This window comes from Trichosurus vulpecula, chromosome 5, assembly GCF_011100635.1.
Source record: "Trichosurus vulpecula isolate mTriVul1 chromosome 5, mTriVul1.pri, whole genome shotgun sequence".
In the NCBI taxonomy this organism is placed as follows: Eukaryota; Metazoa; Chordata; class Mammalia; order Diprotodontia; family Phalangeridae; genus Trichosurus; species Trichosurus vulpecula.
Window position 1 is genome coordinate 189248189 of NC_050577.1, and position 16416 is coordinate 189264604.

The 16416-nt window shown below is 36.9% G+C and overlaps 1 protein-coding gene across 3 annotated transcripts in view; it reads left to right on the forward strand.

Moving 5' to 3' along the window:
• Positions 1 to 16416, forward strand: part of EPS8 (epidermal growth factor receptor pathway substrate 8) — a 263944-nt gene that overhangs the window by 56440 nt on the left and 191088 nt on the right. For 2 of the 3 annotated variants that reach the window (XM_036760033.1, XM_036760030.1), the window contains exon 2: positions 15807 to 15888. The gene's annotated coding sequence lies outside the window, so the exon portion shown is untranslated. Of the gene's footprint in view, positions 1 to 13098; positions 13175 to 15806; positions 15889 to 16416 lie in introns of those variants that run through there. The other variant, XM_036760031.1, reaches the window with a different exon arrangement.

The following is a 16416-nucleotide window of genomic DNA, read 5'->3' on the forward strand; positions in this document are numbered from 1 at the left end:
TCATTTTGTAGATGTAGAAACAGAAGTCCCAGAAAAAATCTTGCCCAAGATCATATAGGTGTTGTTCAGTCATTTTAGGCATGTCCCACTCTTCATGACTCCATTTGCGGTTTTCTTGGCAGAGATACTGGAGTGGTTTGCTATTTCCTTCTCCAGCACATTTTACAGACGAGGAAACTGAGGCAAACAGGGTTAAATGACTTGCCCAGGGTTGTGTAGCTAGTGTCTGATGTCATATTTGAACTCAGGAAGATGATTCAGCCACTCTATCCATTGCACCATCTAGCTGTTGTCAAATAGGTAGAAATGGTATAATTCGTATTTGAACCAAGAGCCTCTGACCCATAACAACATTCTTTCCTTGGCTCCATACTGTGTTCTTAGTTGAGAGTAAGCTGTAGACTCATGTAAGACTCATTCATTGAGTCTTCCCTGATTATAACCCATCCATGCCTTTTCATTCTGTGTGAATCTCTCTCATGTTCTCCCACAGATCCTCCACAGAGGTTGAGTCTACCATGCCTTCACTTTGTGCTATATGACCGTTCCACTTTCTTTTTCATAATACATTTCTTTGTTGATATCCCTTACGCCACTTGGTGCTTGTAGGTTGTCATTGGAAATATTCTTTGGCCTACCATACATTTCTCTAAGCACAATTCAGGAACCATGGCACCACAATTTTCAACCACAACAAAATAAAATTTAAATCTGTACTTTTTTTTGCAAGATTCTGCTTTTTAGTGCAGTGAGGAAACTAAAGTACAGAAAAAAAAACCTCAGCTGATGTTTTGATATAAGAAGATATAATGTAATGTAAAGGCCATCTCTAAACCCCAAATGGGATTTGGGTTCTGTACCTTAGTAATTACCAGAAGAATTTTCATAGATGCAAGAAACATTATTTAAGAAAGACTTGACTATTGGCTGGAGACAGGGAAGAGAGAGGAGGTAAGCATGAGCTCAATTTTGGAACCTGGGTGATGACAACATAGGGAAATCTTCAGCATCCTAACAGAGATTTGTTGACTGAAGGAGACAAATGGTTACATGATTCTTTTGGTGGTAGAAATATCTTGAGCTATCATGAGATCACAATGATCAAAAGATCTGTTTTGGTCATAGTTTAGACCTTATACATTGGGTGCCATAAGATTTTATTTAAAATGGGGGTTTAAATATCAAGCTCTATTAAAATATATATATTAGACATATTTCCTTTACAACAGGCAGTAAAAATGAGATCACTCTGTGTTGTTAAACGCTACTGTAAAATGCAAAAGAAAGTTATAAGATGTTTCTCCCTAGAGATTATTTAAAAGAGTGTATGGATACTGGACTGTCTGAGAATATTTATTTGTTTAGAGGTATATATGTATGCTCTACCTTAAGAAAAACTAGTATATAAAAACCCAAACTTGGAAAATGTATATTTGGAAGTCATTCATTTTATAGACGTGCACTCCCAGCCAGGGTTCCTTTAATGAATTACTCCAGTGCAGATATTACCCAGTTTATGAACCTCTGACTAAAGTACTTAGATCTTTAATGGTGCTGAGAGTGAGATCCTCTTAGCGAACCAGGAAAGCAAAGAGTGGTTCTTGGGTTGCTGTATTTTCTTACTAGGAGCCAGGGAAATATTTGTTAAAACATGAAATGGTGATGGGGGAGAGGTGGAAATATAATGTCTTTAGAGTCTCCCCCCCAAAAAAACCTCTTTGCTGTTGAATGAATTTTGCCATAGATTTTATGTATTTAGGTTCTCAGACACAATATTTGTTGGTGAAGTTATGAATTGGTCCAATCATTCTGGACATCAATTTGGAGTTCTACCTCAAAAGTCACTCAATCATGCATGCCCTTTGATTGTATTGCTCCACAATACAAAGTTGTAGACCCCAAAGAGATCAAAGAAAATATAGTAGCACTCTTTGTTGTAGAAAAGAACTGGAAACAAAATGGGTATTCATCAGCTGAGAAATGGCTAAATGTGTTGTAGTATGTGAATGTAATGGAATGTTATTCTACCATAAGAAATGATGAAAGGAAAGGATTCAGAGAAATCTGGTAGAACTTGTACAAACAGGTGCAGAGTAATATGAGCAAAACCAGGAGGACAGTTTTATGTGATGAGGACAATGGTGTTAAAGAAAACTATGAAAGGCTTGAAAACTCCAGTCAATGGAATGTCCAATCATGACTCCAAAAGACTGATGATAAATCCTGCTTCCCACCTTTTGTCAGACAGAAGTGTTTATCATCTTTCTTCCATGACCGCTGTCTCTTCACAGCTTCCTTATGCTATTGTGGACATCATTGTCTTTCCCAAATTTATATTATGTCATTCTTGATTCTTTTCAATGATTTCGATGACTAAATCCTATGATTTTTCTTTTCAGTCTTCATCCTTTTTTTTTTTTTTTTTTTACAGCATTTGACATAATTGACCATCCTGTCATTCTGCAACAGGAGTTCTTAACCTTTTTAGAATCATGAATCTCTTTGGAAGTCTGATAAAGCCTATGGACTCCTCAGAATAATGTTTTTAAATAGTTAAAGAAAACCAATTATAAGGAAATAATTATCAGACTATTTTAAAAAATTGATGGATCTCACGCTAAGAACCTCTGCCCTAGATACTTTTCTGCTTCCTGTGTTTTCATGGTACTTACATAGTTTTTGTCTTATTTATTCTCATTTTTTGTTGCTAAATTACCCTAAGGCTCTGTAGTGGGCTTTCTTTCTCTTCTCCCCGAATACCTTCTATACATACACATATATACATACACACACAGACATGTGTGTGTGTGTGTGTGTGTATTTCTTCATTCTCTCTCCTGAGTTCCAGTTCCTCATCATCAATTGTCTATTAGACATCTCCAACTGCTTGTCCTGTAGGTATCTCAAATTTATCATGTCCAAAATGGAAATCATTATCTCTCCTCCTTTCCCATACTCCTTCCCACTATCTTTGCCAAACTTGTTTATCTTCTTTGAAGTTACCTAAGTTCACAGTCTCATAGACATCCTTGATTTTTACCTGTCCTTCATCCCTGGAGCAGCAACAAGGAAACGACAACAGCTAGCATTTCTATAGTACTTTATGGTTTCCAAATTGCTTTACAAATATTTTCTCATCTGATCCTCACAACAACTCTGACAGGTAGATGCTATTATTATCTCCATGGAAGAGGAAACTGAGGCAGACAGAGTTTAAGTGACTTGCCTAGGATCATACAACTAGTGTTTGAGGAGGAGATATCCAGTCAGTTGCCAGTTTTATTTCATATGCCCCATTTTCTCTACTGACATAGCCACCATCCTAACTTAGACATCTCACGTTGACTATTATAATATCCTCATAATTACCTAATTGATTCCTAATTAATATTCCTCCTTTCCTCCAATCTTTCCCTTTTCTTATCTTTTATCCCCTAACTGCCAAATCAATATTCACGAAGCAAATGTCTCTACATGTCATGTGCCTACTCAAGAACTTTCAGTAACTCCCTGTTGACTGTAGGATAAAATGCAAGTGACTCTGGGTAGCTTCTAAAACCCTACCTTTTCATGCTTATTACATATCACTCCCTTTTTTATGTACCCCACAACAACTTACTGGCTGTCCTTCATACACATTCCATCGTAAGTTACTCAGTCTTTGCACAGGTTATCCCTCATGTCTGATGCACTGTCCCTCTTCACTTCTCCCTCCTTGAATCTATAGCTTTAATCAAGGCTTGACTCAAATGCCACCTCCTAAAGAAGGCCTTTCCTTATCCCCCTGGATTGTTTTGGGTCTACTTATCTGTAAACACGTTTCTTTCATTCCATTAGAACAGAAGCCCCTTGAAGGTAGGCACTGTTATAATTTTTATTATCGTTTTCTTAGTTCAGTGCTGGGAATGTAGTAGGTGCTAAGTAAAAACTTTCTAAATGAGAGTACCAACTTTGGAATGACCATGATATGTGTCCATACACTGAGAGGAGTATAGCTGAATTAGACCAAGGGATTTCTGTTAGGGATTGAAATGATATAAAGTGATATGGGGCCAACTTATGGGGGACTTTGATTGACAGAGGGAGAGGTTTAGACTTTTAATATATAAAGACTAGACACTAAAACAAGACAGTTACCTGATGATAATGTTTTAGGATGAGGACTTAATAAAAGACCATGAGGTTGAGCATGGTAACAAAGAGATCTTTGTTAACCAATTGAGTAGTGAGATTAGGAGTCAGGGCTTAAGGGGCTAGTTTTTCTCTCCTTTTTTTTTGGTAGGGGGAACAAATTTTCTAATGGTTTGCTTTATTACACTTTTAAAGGTAGCTTTTCATTTAGTTAATCAGTTCTGTGATCATTTTATTTCTAACTTTATTTCTTTAATTTTCAAGATTTCTTTTTTCAGTCTGTTTGGGGGCTGGCTAAAGTTTTGATTTTCTATTTAAAAATGATATTCGCAGTTCTTTTTGGGATTTGAGAAGTGTGTGTAATGTTGTACTCTATGACATGTTTAATATTTTGTTCATGCTTTTACTTATCTAATTAACCTGATTAACTGTTGGTCCCAAAGAATGTAAACAGCCTGGGTATACCGGAGGGAGTTAACAGTAGGTGGGAGTGGGCAGTCAGTGATTGAGTAACTGAGAATATAGAGCCTGGGATGTAACAGTGTAACCCATAAAGTGCTTTGAGCTAGGAATAGTATTCTGGAGCCCCACGAGTCAAAAGTTGTGCTGTTTTGTTACCTGTGCAGTCGCCATACTACAGGTGAGAGTAAGTAGAATATGTTTTAACATTATCCCCCTCAGTTCCAGTATGATTTATTTTTTGAGAGGAGGGGAAGGGATACATATGTGATCATTGGGAGAGACTGAGGATCTTTCTTTTTGACTGATTTTATTTATTTTCCTTACAAGCTGTAATATAATTGACAATTCTGAATTTTGTTTCCCACTGGTGTCTTTGCCTAAGCAGATGAAATTTTGTTTCATTATTTCTTTCATGTTGATAATGTGTTAATTTGATATGCATTGTGTTAATGGGGGTTTTTTTGTGGAAATGTTAAGAAAATCACACAATAGTGCAACATTATTGCTTATTATTGTGATGAATATTTGCATGCATTGCAGTGTCTCTTATGATTGTGATTAAAATTATACCGTAGCTTTTCAGTTGGTAGTTGGAATGTTAGTAGAAAGCCCTGGGATTGGTGGAGAACAGTTGAGACTTATAGTCTTAGTTGATTATAGAAAGAAATATAATGAAAATACCTTATGTGACATTATGGATTATTTGGGGAGTTGTTTGATACTTTAAAAATTATCTAGAAGGCAGACAAACACTGTATGATATGTTACCTACACCAGCAATACGTTGCAGTTATACCTGAGAAGATAAAAGTCAAAGTGAACGTCTAGACACTAGTTATTACACTTGGCTCTGAGGACTAGGAATTAGTGTGAAGGCTTAATGTGGCCAAAGTGAAAAAAGTCTGGACTATGGAAAGGCTGAGGCATCTGACATTAGGAAAAACAGCATAGGGCTTAATAGCATTGCAGATGGAGATCAGACTCTCAGTTTCTTGGTACAAGTTCAAGGAACCTACTATGCAAAACTAAATTTTTGGGGGGAGGATGTCTTTATCTGGCAAGGAGCCATTCAGGTCTTAGGTAGGACATACCAATGAAATGCGGCAACAAATATGTAGAAATATTTTTCCAGAGCAGGCTAAGGGAAATCTCCAGGGTTGTATTTGATTTCATTTTTGTTCTTGTTCAGTCATTTCAGTTGTGTATGACTCTTCATGACTCCATTTTGGATTTTCTTGGCAAAGATACTGGAGTGGTTTACCATTCTTTCTCCATTTCACAGATGAGGAAACTGAGGCAAACAGGGTTAAGTGCCTTGCCCAGGGTCACACAGCTAGTAAGTGTCTGAGGCCAGATTTGAACTCAGAAAAATGAGTCTTCCTGACTCTAGGCCCAGCACTCTAGAGATCTACTGGGCCGCCTAGCTGCCCACATTTAAATTTATATTCACCTCGAAAATGCAGGGCTTGATATAATAACGTGAGAATGCTTGCAAAATTCAGGCAGTTTGGGGAAGCAGAATTCTTGCAGCCAATTTTCTTCCAATTTTTCAACATCTTCTAGTAGGAGGAAGAGAAATTATCTAAATATGAAATAGCTTTCTAGTGGCTGGGCATCAAAAGTTCAGTGAAGGTAGAAGACATGAAAGCATTGGACTGTCTGAATGGGCCTTTGGGTTGCTATATTAGACAAAACCAGATTGTAGGTTCTGCAAGAATTAAGTTTTTCAAGCATAGTTCAAATTTGGGACACAGAAAGAAATCTTTGATGAAGAAAGATAGATTTGACTACCTTTAAGATATTTCCTTTTATTTGAGCCATGGAGGTAAAGCAAAAGGCCTAGTTCTCCAACTTCATAGGCAATAGCTCATGGAAAGTCTATTGAGAAATAGGGAAATGTATTTTGGTTTTGTGTATGCTAATGGTCACTACATCCAATTTATTTATTTTTGCCGTCTCCAAAGTTTTAACTTTATTTTTCTTAATTACATGTAGACAAAAGTTTTTAACATTTTAAAAATATTTTGAATTTCATATTTTCTCCCTTCGTCCTTCCTTGAGAAAGCAACCATTTGATATAGATTATACATGTGTAGTCATGCAAAACATTTCCATATTAGTTATATTGCAAAAGAAAATGCAGAGCAAAAAAACCCCCAAGGATAATAAAAAAATTTTTTTTTAAAAAATGTGCTTCAATCTGTATCCAGACTCCATCAGTTCTTTCTCTGTAGGTAGATAGCATTTTTCATCGTAAGTCCTTCAGAATTGTCTTGGATCGTTGTGTGGCTGAGAGTAGCTAAGTCATTCACAGTTGATTATAATACAAAATTGCTGTTACTGTGTACCATGTTCTCCTGGCTCTGCTCACTTCACTTTACATTAGTTCATGTAAGTCTTCCCAAGTTTTTCTGAAATTATCCTGCTCGTCATTTCTTATAGCATAATAGTATTCCATCACAATCATATATCACAACTTGTTCATCTGTTCCCCAATTGATGAGCATCCCCTCAATTTCCAATTCTTTGCCACCACAAAAAGAGCTGTTATAAATATTTTTGTACATATAGGTCCTTTTCCTTTATTTTTTCTCTTTGGGTTACAGACCTAGCCGTGGTATTGTTGGATCAAAGGGTATGCACAGTTTTATAGCCCTTTGGGCATAGTTCCAAATTGCTCTCCAGAATTCTTGGATCACTTCACAACTGGTGGCATCCAACTTCAAGTAGATGATGTACTAGTCACTGGGAGGTGAAATACATAGTCGGGATAGTTACATGTGACTATTCTATCTGCTAATTTATTATGCTTATGATGGATGTTTATAGATAATATGGTGTACTACGTATAATTTTCAGGGACTACAAATTTTTGCTTGGGGGAGGAGGTGGTGTTGAAAGATGAAGGAAATGTATCTGTGAGAGTATAGTCCCAGTATCTCAAAGACAGTGATTACTTAGGGATTGCTAATGCAATATCTTCTGGTTGGCTTCAGTTCCTGTACAACCTGGATTGATTTGACTTGAGGATCTGACAAAAGATTTGTGAAGGTTGAAGGAGAAAAAGGAAAAAGAAATAATGGCTAAGCCTTCTCGGCTCCTTTTCAGCCTAAAAGGTTGTTCCCTGTGTGGTGTTAGCCTTTAGGGTTTCTAAGAGAGTTTCAGGGAAATATAGATGATGTTAAAAGAAAATATATTATTTTTTTAAAAAAGTTTTCTCCAAAGACTTTAGTAAATTAATTTCCAATGGATAATATGTCAGACAAAGAAAGGGAAATGGAAATATATTTTTTAATTCAATGCAGGAATGGTTGAGTCATCAACAATTTGGATTGCATGTTCAGTATCATGAAGAATATAGGGAGAAATTCTATTACTTCAGCTTCTGTCTCCTAAATCCCCTTAGGAACTCTTTCTCTGAGTGCATTAGGAATAGGAAAGAGTCAGTAAGTATCTTAGTAACAAATATTTATGGCCCTTCACTCTGTTTCTTCAAAAAGGTTCAGCTGTTTCTATGTGGGTTTAACTTCTGTAATGAAACAATGAACTCAATTGTACACCCATAATTCCATCCTGGTGAGTTAAGGAACTGTGAGGAAGGACTGACCTCCCACTTACCTTCTTTCTCCTCCTCCAGTTCTGGCTTGTCAAGACTCTGGTCTTGGCCAAGAGGGGAGAATCAAGATGGAGGAGAGTGGCTACTGGGCATCTGACAGTCAGTTGCCAGGTGTTTTCATTGCTAAGGTTGTCAGATATTTCAAAAATACAAGCCAGAACAAAAATGAGCCATGTAGTTTTCACTGCCCTGAATCCTCTGGACCCTGGAGATTGTGATCCTACTATCCTGTTTATATATGTAGCTGTTACCAAGAGAGCTGTGCTCCTGCAATGCTTTCCATTCTCTGTGTGGCATCCTTTTAAGAGTTAAATTACCTGTATTCTGCTCCCTCTCAACTGGCATGTGGGAAGTTTGTGATAAGATACTGAGCTTGTAGGTTGCTTTCTCCAATACCTTGGGTGGCAAAAGAGAAAGGAAAAGGTTTTTCTTTAGATGTTGGAGCAGAGAAGTAAATGGGATACTGCACTTTAATATGTGTCTAATATATTTATCATACTTCACTAATTGAGTTAAATTTCTTATCAATGAACTTGAGATCGGAGGATTGATAGCCTGAATCTGCTAGGTTACAGTGCAAGGAGGGAGACAAAACCAGCCAATGATAGGTAAACTATCTTGGATTTATAGCCTGGAAGGTAGCAATTTTAAATATAAAGCCTGGGAAGTGGTATTATGCTTCATAGATCCTTCAGACTGGGGTGATCTTCAGTGGTTCTATATATGCAGGGGAACACTGGCCAATTAGCTGTGGCATTCTCATGCGTGAAGGATGGGAGGACATTTGTAACATTTAGGTATTTTCAGAAATATTTTATATCTGTCTATCTATCTGTCTGTCTGTCTGTCTTTGTGGATTGAGTCTTTGGCTCAGTCAGGAAGATCTGGGTTCAAATCCTGCATCAGTCACTTACTAGCTATGTGACCCTGGGCAATTCACTTAACCTCTATGTGTCTCACACAATGCCGTCACACTAAAGTATTAAGTCCTATAAGGATCGCGAGCTTCCTTGGTGGTGGGAGTTCTCATACACATAGTTTTGTCCACTGTTGGAATTACAGATCTGTTACACATTTGCTTAATTTTTCCTTTGAAGTTTGCCTTAGCTATATCCTCAAATTTATGGTATGTTGTTTCATTGTTATCGTCTCTAACATGTTTGTTTATTATTTCTGTAATTTCTTTTTAGAATTAACAAATCATTAATCAAGATGTCATCTTTTTAAATTTCTAATGGCAAAATAATATTCCTTTATATTTGTATTCTACATTTGTTCAGCCATTCCGACTTCCTGTAATATTCCAACTCTTCCTTTAATTTCTTTTTTTTTTTTTTCCCGTTGAGTCCCCCATTCAATATCAGGAAGTTTTGTTTGCTTTTGACTTTTCCATCTCTGGTATTAGCATCCCTTTAACAACCCTCCCTCCCAGTCTTCATTTTTTTACTCTGTTGAGTTTGATGTCTTTCTGCACCAAACTCTGTGTGTGTGTGTGTGTGTGTGTGCATGTTTTCAGCCTTCCTCCGTCAGTTAAGCGTGAAGTTCATCAGATGTCCCCTTACCCCCTTCTTCCATGTCTGTATACACTTCTCATTCACCTCAGTTATGAGAAAGAGAAAATTCTACCACTTTCTTTTTTATGATAGTGTATTTCTTTTACCTTCCCTTCCCTTAACTCTCTTCAAACCCCCAGAACAGGAGCAATTCATATCTGGTCCTCTATTTTTCTTATTTAACTCCCTCAATGTACTTTGAAGACATTAAAATTCTGAAGGGACACTTGTTTCTTCTCCCTTTGCTAGAAAGTTAGTACTGCATCATTTTTGCAGCCCCTTCAAATTACAAAAATAAATTTACTTTTCTAGATTTCTCTGGATTCTTGTGTTTGCATTTCAAAGTTCCAGGTCTTTTCATCAGAAATACTTGAAATATAGTCCCTTAAATATCCATTTTCCCCCTTGCAGGATGATATTCAGCTTTGCAGGGTAAATTATTCTAGCTTGTGAGTCCATATATTTTTACCGTTTGAAATATTTTATTCCAACCTCTCTCCTTGTTTATGGTTGAAACTGCTGGTTCTTGTGTCATCCCAACTGTGATTCCTAGGTACTTGAACTCCTTACTGGATACTTGTAGAGTTTTTTCTTTGTCCTGGTAGTTCTGGATTTTTGGCTATCAAATTTCTGGTATATCTCACTTTGGGGATTCTTCAGGAGGTTTTGGGTGGATTGTTCTTGTGTTCACTTGGCTTTCTACTTCTAATAGATCTGAGCAGTTTTCATCTATTTTTTGAAATAAAGTGTTCAGTTTTTTTTATGTTCAATGACTTCTTATATTTGTATAGCTGTTTTTATTATTCCATTTTGGGGGTTATCCATTGCTTTTCTAAGGTTTCTTCTCTTCAGCTGTAACTTATTTCTTGTTTCAGTTCTTTTATTTGACCTGATATCTCTTGGTAATTATCACATACCCTGTGAGAAGGTGGTTCTAGTTCTAGTTATTGTAAAATAATTTTCTTTAGCAGTTTTTTTTGAGATTTTCTTACTTCATATTATTTCCTTATTGTACTAGGAGTTAGTCATACCTTGCTTCAGTCATGTTCTCAAGGTTTCTGCTGTTCCCTGGGCTTCCTACAGTCTCCTTCCTCCAAGAGCTTAACTGTTGAACTTGCCGTTTATGAGGGGATACTGTGGTTGAATTATTCACGAGGGGAATCTTTAGTGATGTTGGTTGGTGATGGCCCTTAGAACTTGTCTACCTGATTCTGAAGTTAGTTTCAAACTTTCTACTTAATTCTGTAATAACTATTCTGAGCATCTCACAACTTAGATCCAATATTGGTAGAAAGTATCAGGGTAACTATAACTTTTAAGGACTGTTGGGTAGCTGATAAGGGTCCTTCATGATTGTTGACCTTACCAGGAGTTAGTTTCAAACTTTTGTGATGTAGTAGTTGGTGTAGTCATCACCTTTAGGAACCAACAGTGTGGTGTCCTGGTTGGGTTGGAGCATGAAGCAAATAGTGCAATTTAAAGAAATTTGCTGGTATTATATTGTGGCAATTTCCATTATTTTCACTCTTTTGAATATTGTTCTTTTATTCTCTTTGATGTATCAGTTCATCAAAGTATGTTTTGGTTAAAAAAAATTCTCTATATCTTGTTAAGGAGTCTATTCCTACTCCATGCTCTTAAATTCACCACTTGCCTCTTCTTCTTCTGCACCTATGTTCCTCCATCTGTCTGCTGACCCTGGTGGACACCTCCCAGGGCCCAGATATCTCCTTCCCTGTGGTGAGAAGCAGTGCTAAGAAGTATGACCCCTCCTTAGAGAAGCAGGTCTCTTGAAATGCCCATTGTCCTCTGAGCAAACCCATTGCAAAGCCTCCTTTCACCTCTTTCCACCCCTGGGATTTCAGAGCATTTCTTTTCCCAAGGTGGAACCAAATTCCTACTTTCCCTTTACCCTCTTCCCTCATTCATAATGATTTTCTCCTCCACCCCCAGTTCCTTAGGCTGGGTATTAGAATGAAAAACTGACAACCTCTGTACTGTTAATCTCAAGCTGTCCTTTTGTCTCTCTCTGTTCAAGCAGCTTCTCTCCACTGATAAGAGGAACCGTTCCTCCCAACTTTGATTTACTTAAGAGTTTTATGCTAAGAAATGTTAATTGGTAGTGTGCTTTCCAGGGATGTACACATTGACAATGAGGTTGACACATGCATTGCTAGAGCTAGCTTAGTGTTTGGGAGGCTCCAAAGGAAAGTATGGGAGAGAAGATGTATTAGATTGATTACCAAACTGAAGGTCTACAGAGCTGTGGTGCTGACCTCATTATTGTATGCCTGTGAAACCTGGACTCTATGCCAGCGCCGTGCCAGGAAATGGAATCGCTTCCATATGCATTGTCTTAGGAAGATTCTGAAGATCACCTGGCAGGATAAGGTACCAGACACTGAGGTTCTTACTTGGACTAAACTGCCAAGCATTCAAACTCTGCTTTAGAGAATGCAACTCTGATGGGCTGGCCACATGTTCAAAAGCAAAACGTACGCTTGCCAAAAAGACTATTTTATGGAGAACTCACACAGGGCAAGCGTTCACATGGTGGTCAGAAGAAGTGATACAAGGACACTCTCCAGACCTCAGTTAAGAACTTCAGAATTGATTGTGTGACATGGGAGACATTGGCACAGAACTGCCCATCATGGACTGTCCACATCAGAGAAGGTTCTGTGCTCTATGAGCGAAGCAGAATTGAAACAGCTGAAAGGAAATACAGGATGTGCAAGTTTAGAGTATCCACCCCAAATGTTCACGTGGAATATTTGTGCCAGAACTGTGGTAGAGCGTTCCAAGCTCATATTGGTCTGATCAGCCACAGTCAGACACATTGAAACTTGACTCTAGCATAGTAATGTCATTTTGGTCCTCTTCAAGAATGAAGGACAACTGCCACCACTATTTTAATTATTTCTCCTTCCTTCATTTTGCCTCTTTTAGCCTTACTACATCTTTGGTCCCTTAAATTCCTTTGTTCCTATGTGTTCCTTTAAGTTTTATTAAATAGAAGCTTTGTGTAGTTCCAGGAAAATGAAAGTATTCTTTCCTTAGTTTTTGTTGTTGTTGCTACCCATCCTTAGTTACCTTTCTTGTGTTTCTTTTGTTTGAAACATTTAAATACCCTGCTCACCTCTATTTTTTGGTGAAGGAACGTCTCAAATATTCCCCCTCTTATCAAAAGCCCATTTTAAAAATGGATTAATCTCAGTTTCTGTAGGTTATGTTGTATAATGTGATGATCTCCTTTTTGTTTTTGAAGATTACATTCCATTTTCTTCTTTTTTTTCTTGTAAATAGTTTTAAATGGTTTGTTTTTTCCCCATTGGTAGGTAAACAACTTTTTTCTGCCTGCTGTATTTTTGTTTGATGATGAAGGTCTGAAGTTTGATTGCTATGTTTCTTGGTGAGTTAAACTTCAGATTTTTCTCTGGATTTTACTAGCTATACTTTCTTTTCTATTTTCTGTACTTCTGGGTGCAGTGGGTGCAGTGGAAAGAGTGCTGGGCCTGGAGTCAGGAAGACCTATGTTCAGGTCCATCTTCAGACATATACTAGCTATAGGACCCTGGGCAAGGCACTTAACCTGTTTGCCTCAGTTTCCTCAACTGTAAAATGGGGATAATAGCATCTATCTCCCAGAGTTGTGAGGATCAAATGAGATAATATTTATGAAGTGCTTAGCACAGTGCCTGGCACATGGTAGGCATTTAACAAATGTGTCCTCCCTGTCTCCTTCCCTCTCTCCCTCCCTCCCTCCCTCCTCCCCTTCCTTCCTTCCTCCCTCCCTTCCTTCCTTCCTTCCTTCCTTCCTTCCTTCCTTCCTTCCTTCCTTCCTTCCTTCCTTCCTTCCTGCCTTCCTGCCTTCCTTTCACCACTTAATTTCAATGTTTCCTGGAAGACCTACTATCCTTATCTCTCTACATTTTATCTTCAAGGTAATTTTTTTTAACCTGTCCATTCAATTCTAGCTCTCTCCCCTCTACTTTTTAGGGATTCTTCATCATAAGCTCTCAATTGTCTTCTCTCTTGTTTGCCTTTTTATTTCTTCTTAGTGAGCTGTAATTTCCTCTCTAATTTGCATTCTTCCTTATTATTTTAATATCTCTCAATTGTTTTATTTCTTTTTAAAAATGAGTCAGGGGCTTCCTCCTGTTGTTTCTTGATCATTTCTGGAGGTCCCATAGAATTTCTTCTTTTGCTTCCCTTTTAATGAGTATTTTTCAAGTTGCTGTTCTTGATTCCATGATATCCATTCATTATAGTATTACTTTTTCTAAATTGTTCTTTTTGTCCTCCTTTTTTTCTGGGTATCACTGCTTTTTATATCTGAGGAGGGGATTAGACTTATATCCAACATTGCTGCAGATTTGTATCAACACTCCACCAGCACCCCAATGATGTTTGACCCCTTTCTCATCTTTTCTACCTGCTTTTTCCTATTCAGATCATTGGTTCTAGGAAATTTCAGTGATTTCCTCCATTTTAAAGTTCGGAGCAGAGGTCTGATGGATCACTGCTGAATCAAAACTTTCAGGGAGACAACTAATACACATTAATTGAGCCCAAGCTTCTTGTTTTGTTGTTAGTTTTAAAATAAGTTTTTATTGATGTCTTTTGGGTATTTTATGTTATTATAGTTATCCCCACTATCCCTCAACCACCGTCTCCTAGAGAGTTATCCCATATAACAAATTCTATTTTTTAGAGACAATAAAAATGGGAGGGGAGAGAGGAAAAAAATCAGTGTCAGGAGGCTTTTCTAATGGATAGTTTTCTCTTTTCTGTATGAGATGGTATCATGATTGTCTCTATATTGCTTGGCAACTCCCGTATCCCCAGTTCCTTGGCTGTGATCTAAGTCCATTGGAGTTGCGTTCTCAGAAGCAGAGTTTGAATGCTTGGCAATTTAGTTTGAGTAAGGACCTCAGTGTCTGGTACCTTAGGCCACAAGGCTAAGACCTTGTTTCTACTTGTAATTTGCTGCATCTAATTGAATACTGTTTGTAAAACCATATCACCGACCTTGTTTGGATTTTGTATAAATTAAGTACTGAGTGAGGATCTAAAGGGCTCTACTACAACTGAAGTGCCTGAAATTTAGTGCATGAACTTTGTAATGTCCATTGCAACTCGTGGATTGCTTTTATGTGTTTTCTAGTTCTTCAGCTACAGTTCAGATACTTGGAGTTGTTGAATAAATGAATTCTGTGCACATAACTTGTTCCTGTATTACGCTTTGAACCAAGAGTCAATGCACTGGCATTGACATTTCCAAAGTTTAGCTCGAGCATAACTAGTACCATATACAAGAAATTATTCCAGAGTTTGAGATTATCTGAGACCTGTACTTTACTGTATCATAAAAGGAATTGGCTTTGGAAAAAGTTGATATTGTTAACTCTTTAAACAGAATGTGGAGAAAATATGGATTATTTGGAGCATTATATATTATCCTTGCTTTCCATGGATAATTCCATGCCTATTTTTCACCACCTTTATAAATACTCCACTCTACTTTTAAAACAAGCTGATACTGAAATTTTTTTAATGTATGTCACACCAACATATAAAATTATTATTATAACTATATAATGAAGATCATTGGCTATTGAAACAATATTTAAAACAGGTTTCATTTAGTGACATATGACTTAAAAGGAAGGGTTATTATAAAATACTCTAGGCCCTGTATGTGTTACTGATTTGTAACTGAATATATGGAGCTAAAATATTATCTGCTTTTAAATTTTAAAGTGTTCTTTAAAGGTAATTTCTGGTTTTTTAAAAGTAATTTCTTTAAAGTAGTTTCTTGTATTTTAAAATGAAGCAAAAGCAGATGATTTGGTTGAAATTATTTTGTGATCTGTATGACTTTCCAAATGGTTAGTATGTTAGAATATTTGCTGTCTAAGGCAGAGTTAACCTAAGTTCACTCTTTTCAGACTACAATAAAAAATAAAAATGTTTGGAAGGATAATTGATTTGTACTTTTTAGCACTGAAACTTAAGAATTTTCACATTTTTTTTCTGTGCAGGCCATCTATTAAGGGTAACATCATTGAATTTAAGGAGTGAACTTTGTGGACTAGGAATAGGAGCCATATTTTCATTTTTAAGGTAAGTATTTTTATGGATGATATGTGAAAATCTTCAGTGTGTGATCATAGAAAACTGAGTTAGAAGACCATTTACCAAGTAATTTTAGGAAAGTCACTCAGACGTTACCCAGGTTTCCTCATCTCTAAAATGGAGATAATGATACCTGTTTATCTTGTTTTACAAGATTATTGTGAGGTTTGAAATTATATAATGGATATGAAAATGCTTTGAAAAATATATAGAACAATCCAAGTCTAAGCTATTATTATTATTTACTTTTTTGGAGTTTAGGATTGATAAAAGCATTTTAAAATTTCCCTATTGCTAAGCCCAACTTGTTTATCTATCTGTAGGATCTGTCACAGATTAAGTAATCTTAATATGCATTAACTCAATGAACTTGGCTATCCAACTTCATGTTCCTCTTTTTACACTCACTTAGCCATCCTGATTCATTTACTTAAACTGCCTTAGTGGCCTTCTAATTGGTCTTCTTGCTTTTAGTTTCCTCGGTCTCTAATCTACCTTCCTCATAGCTGCTGAAAT